Source organism: Dasypus novemcinctus, chromosome 17 (assembly GCF_030445035.2).
Source record: "Dasypus novemcinctus isolate mDasNov1 chromosome 17, mDasNov1.1.hap2, whole genome shotgun sequence".
NCBI lineage: Eukaryota > Metazoa > Chordata > Mammalia > Cingulata > Dasypodidae > Dasypus > Dasypus novemcinctus.
The window spans coordinates 55,545,554-55,551,553 of record NC_080689.1 but is presented as its reverse complement, the minus strand read 5'-3'; positions in this window follow the sequence as shown (position 1 = coordinate 55,551,553).

Sequence of the window (6,000 nt, the reverse complement as noted above, 5' to 3'; positions counted from 1 at the left end):
TGTACCACACAAATGAAAGAAGTTGTTAATGATGGGAAGGGTAGGAGGTATGGGGAGTGGGGCATATGGAAATCCCTTATAATTTTTGTGTAACATTTTGATATTTGTTAATCTAAATATCTTTAAATAAATAAATAAATAAATATATATATATATATATATATAAATTTTTAAAAAGTCAACTGGGAGCGTATATGGTTCACACTATTGAGTGCCCGCCTCCCATATGAAAGGTCCTGGGTTTGGTTCCCGGTGCTTCCTAAAAACAATAAAAAACAAACAAGCAACAAGCAAACAAATGAAAAGAAATCCAACTCAGGGGTGCTGATGTGGCTCAGTGGTTGAGTACCAATTTCCCATGTATGAGATCCTGGATTCACTCCCCAGCCATCTGTACCTCAAAAAAAAAAAAAAAAATCAATTGACTATAGATATGTGGGTTTATTTCTAGACTCTCAGTTCTAGTCCACTGGTCTATGAGTATACCCTTATGGAAGTACCATGCTTTAGAAAAATTTTTTTAAATTTTTAAAGAAATTTTGGATTACATAAATGTTACATAAAAAATATAGGGGATTCCCATAGGCCCCCCTCCTCCCCCTCCCACCTTTCCCACATTGACAACATATTTCATTAGTGTGGTACGTTTGTTAAAATTGGTGAGAACACGTTGAAGCATTGCTGCTAAATGTGGACTATAGTTTATGTTGTAGTTTACACTCTGCCTCACACAATTTTATAGGTGATGACAAAATGTATAATGGCCTGTATCTGTCATTGCAATGCCAGGCAGGACAATTCCAATGTTCCAAAAATGCCCCCATGTTACACCTATATGTCCCTCTCCCTTCCCTCAGAACCTTTGGTGGCCATAGCCTTTATATCAATGATGTAAGTTCTTCCATTGCTAGAATAATAATATTCTGTTGCTGATTGAGAGGGGGCTTAGATCCCACGGGGCAGATGGATGGGACCATCTTGCTTGCAGTTGCAGACCCTCTCTGTTCCTTGGGGTAAGTGTTGTCCATCATCATCTTGATAGTTGTCCTGGGTGAGTCCAATGAATTGGAGAGTAGGAAGTACCACACTGTTGTGATTTTTGTAGCCATGTGGTAAGTTGTGAAACTGGGAAGTGTGAGTCCTCTGACTTTCTACCAGCACTCTTGATGAGCTTATCATTATTAGCCTTAATTCAGACCCAGGCATTTTATTCCTTCTCTACTTCCCTGCAAAATCTTTAGATCTAAAACCTGAATACACTTCAAGAACATTATCTTTAGTATGTCATTAAACAATTTTCTTTGCCCCTGTAACATTTTACAGCCAAGCAATACTTCCTCACTAGAGATGCTTTTTGTGTTGTTATAATTCTCAAATGATACTTTATAAGAAGGGGCTTCAAGGGCATTTGACTTTCTGTTATTTGAAAAACACATACCCCATTTTTTTCTAACATCATATTGAGATTATTTCCCTGAATGACTCTAAAGAAACATTACTGGTGTCTTCCGCTAGGCAAAAATACTAATGACTGTTTGGAGAATGAACTGTTCTGTATTCTTTCTACTACACTACCACCTTTTGCGCTCTCTATTTTGGACTAATTGGGTATACCCCTATTTCTATGCTGAGCTTAGGAAAAGGTTCTTGGCCATACATCACACCAAATGCTGTAAGAACTGTGACGTGTACTCTGCTCTGTGCTCCCATCTCCACCTGACTTTGCATGGACAGACTGAAGGGGTTCTTGTTTGATTCTCTCAGGTCATTTGCATTTCCAGAGTTTATGTACCTAGACAGCCAAGAAAGAACAATATTTCATCTCCCATTAGTTGATGATGAGTAAAGCCAAATCCATGGTAAAAACTGAGCCTTAAATTGCAGGCTTAAAGCACCCCTTAGTAGAAGAAATGCTCTGGTTTTCAATGAAAAACAGAAAACCTAGACCACCACATAGAAACTTTCCGGAGGAAGTAACTTTATAGCATCCATTCTGTGGTTTCACTTGAGATGGGGCCCAGAGAACAGAAGTGGCAGGAGTATTCTCTGCCTTCTGTAGCTGCTGTTATATGGTTAGCAAACAGTGTTTTCAACAGAACAAAGAGAAATATGTAGATTCAGAGGAGCCTCTTAGAACTCAAATTCCTGTAGGAATCTAAATATAATGAGGGAAGTGGATGTGGCTCAACCAATACAGCATCTGCCTACCATATTGGAGGTCCAGGGTTCGAGCCCAGGGCCTCCTGGCCTGTGTGGTAAGCTGGCCCAAGTGCAGTGCTGCTGTGCACAAGGAGTGCCATGCCACACAGGGGTGTCCCCTGCGTAGGGGAGCCCCCCATACAAGGAGTGCACCCTGCAAGGAGAGCCGCCCCACATGAAAAGTGCAACCTGCCCAGGAGTGGCACTGCACACACAGAGAGCTGATGCAGCAAGATGATGCAAAAAAGAGAGACAGATTCCTGTGCCACCTGACAAGAATGCAAGTGGACACAGAAGAACACACAGCAAATGGACACAAGAAAGCATACAGCAGAGCAGGGGGGAGAGGGGGAGGGGGTAGAGGGGAAGGGGAAAAAATAAATAAAAATAAATAAATAATAAATAAATAAATAAAATGAGATGGTTTAAGCCTTAGTAGAGATTTGCCTAGGAAAAGTCCAGAGTGTAGCAAAGGGAGACTACCTACTTTAAGGACAGGGCTAATCGCAGCAGAGGATTCGGACCCGGCTTGCAAGCTCGGTAGTGCTGAGGGAGGCACCAGTAACTGGGACTTCTTTTTTGCTTTTCTTTTTTAAAATTTATTTTCCCTTTCTTTCCTCTTTTATTCCTCTCTCTTCCTAATACAAACCTTTTCTTACAGTAAGGGGACACCGTGATGTCACTCCAGCACGGCCCCTGTAGACACAACTGCGTGGCCTGCTGGTGAAACCCTTGTAGTATCAAGAGCAGGATCTGCTGCACGTGATGGTCTGGGTCTGTAGCTGCTCCTGGGGAAGCCCGGTCTGTTGTGCTGATGCCTGGTCTGTTCGCGTGTTTTGGTATCACCTTGATTTGTCTTCCTTGAGAAAGGTCAGGAAAGTCTTCACTCACACTTCGTCAGAGAAGTCTATATATGCAGACTCTTTGGGATGGCCACTGAATTTGTCACAGAGAATCGTAACACCATGAAAGAGTGCTTCCAGTTTCTCTGTGGTTGCACCATAGTTAAGTGGGACTTCTTTGGATTCTTTTCCTAAAAATCTGTGAAGTAAAGTTTCATAATGTGGCAAAAATGGGGAGGAAGAGCAAAGTGATGGGAAGGACCTGACTACATGCTGCATCAATGGATACATTTATTTCTTCTCCCTAGCATCTTGAAAAATAAAATGTCATTTTATCCTAACAATGACCATTACTGTGTATTTACTAAGTGTTTGGTTCTTATAACTACTACAAAACATAGGACATTAATCCACAAATGGAGAAAACGAAGGCACAGAGAGGTTAAGAAAGCTGCCCAAGGAAGTTAATAAGTGGCAGAGCCATTATTTGCTAGTATAAATAATATACGCTCATTATAGAAAAACAAAGCAAGAATATAAAGACAGAAATGAGAGTCAACTATAGTTCCACCATCCATAAATAAGGAAAATTATCTCTTTGGAACAAGATGGACTTCCTTTGAGCTCCCAAATGTCTAAGCAGTTGTGAGCTCTTGAGGGTTCAGTCTCAATGTAATGCCTCTGAGTTTCTACTGGTTTGTCCTTTTTCTGCTGCTCTCTTCCTTTCCCATTCCCCAGTTTTCTTTTCCCTACCTTTTGCCCCCCAGTTGCTCTTGTCTTTATATCCCCTCCTTAAAGTGGGAACGAAGGGAAAAAAGAGGAGGGTTCCCACTGGGTGGCAGGAAAGGCATTCACTTCTTGCGTCAACTCTCTGCTCCAAAGTGCCCCCGAGGTTCCTTTCTGTCCTTGTACTAATGAGTCCCCACCCCTCCTCCTCCTGCTGGGCCTATCCATAGATGACACGGAGGCTGTACAAGAGGAACTGACAGGGCTGTGCACACATGATTACGAGCAGCAGACGGTGGAAGCAAACATGGCCAAACCATTTTTCATCCAAAACATGTCTTATTGAATATTCTCTAATTAAAAGAGTCACAACAGTCATTGTTGTCATGCCCACATTTCTCATCTTTTCTCTTAAATAGGAACCAGCTTGCCTGCTAAGCGCCCAGCAATCCTCTTTCTTTCATCCCTTTTCCCTCCCTCCCATCTCTTCTTAGGGGGTCTTCTTGGGTCTTTGGCACCTTTCTGACATGAAGAGCTTCAATCCTGTCAGTCTCTGTTACATCATTCGTCTGCATACTTCCTCAGCAAAGCAAAGGGCAAATGGTGGGCCCTGGCACTGAATCCTTCTTCACAGTTGCCGTAACTGGGAACTTGAAGCATCTGTTTCTGTGATTTCTCCTTGTTGACTGCTATTTGCGTTAACAGCTGGCCTCACGATCTGGGAGATTTCTTCATCAGCAGGGATGCTACAGGCTCTGCCCCGTCATACTTCTGCCCCATTCCCCTTCCCCCAGAAAAAGAACCAGAGGCAATAGGGGAGGGCAGAGAATTTCTGGACAGCAGCTGAGATGCAATTTGCCTCCAGCTCCCTTGGAGAAATAAACACCCTGAGTGGGGGCCCAGTGAAAGTCTCTGACCCCAGATCTTTACATGTGGCGAGAAATTGAGGAACACTCGGGACTCTGGGCTCAGCATAAGTGACCTATACCGTAGAAAGAAACTAATTTCCTGTTTGATGCACAGGCAAATAGGAAGCTTCCCTAAGGAATGCATTTATCTGCGAGTGAAGGCTTCTCTGATTCAGCAGAGTGGGAAGAACACCAGGGACGGAGTCTGGGTTCCGGCCACTGTCTGGCTTTGTGGCCTTAGACAGACACTGAACATGTCTGGCTTGCTTTCTTCTCGTCTCTAAGAGGAAAAGATTGCACTTGTGAGCAGTTTTCAGAGTTCTCTGGAGTCCCTGGAGGATGGAGGAAAGGAAGTGAGGACACAGCGGTCTCTGGATCCTATGGGTCCAGAATTGCAATAAATATGTGTGTAATTTCAAGGCCTTAGGTATGTGTGGGAGAAAAAGAGAGTAAATCCATATCTTTATGGAGTTTATATCCTAGGGGGGGAAGACAGAACACAGACAAACAAATAGATATATAATTATCAGGAAGTAATAAGTGACAGAACAAAGTAAGGACTGTTTTAAAGACTGACCGGCCCTAAGGGGTGGGTGCTTGGAGCCTTCTCTGGGTCATGTAGAGACAAGAGCTAGTCATAATACGTGTCCTCTATTTCCACACCTGCCTCCCAGCAGACATTTTTATAAATCAAAGCTAGACTTGAGAGCAATATATATATATATATTTACATACACACAAACACACACACTCACACACACACAGATGGTAAGGATTACATGCAGGAGAAGGCATATATGATTAGAAGAAAGGAGAAAGAAACTGGCCCATCTGCTTTGCCTTGAGGATGGCAGGAAGGAGAGAAACTGAGGATTCAGGCTGAAAGTACAAGAGCTTCAAGTATGAACAGATAAATAGCCCCCTTATTAGCTAAGGACTATCTTTCTGAGTCATTGCCTTAACAAGAGACCTTAAAAGTTTGGAGTTTGAGCCAGTTGCCCTTATTACACGAGTATTTATAAAAAAGGGTTGGATTAGCATGTCTGGACAGCTCAGGTTCAATCCAGTAGTAAAAAGCATGTATTTAATCAGGAGGGAAAATATTTCAAAGATTGGAAGTAACCTTGATTCATCTCTTCCAACCTTGGTTTTCATCTGAAGACCCCAGAACTTGCCAAGAGCAAACCCAAGATTGCACAGTTGACCAGCAATGTCACAGCCAAGTGACTCCAGACGTGGGCTACCCAGATTTTATCGACACCGCTTAGCCATGTTCCTTGTTATTGGCTGACAGACCATTACACAAATAGCTGGAATCAAAGTGG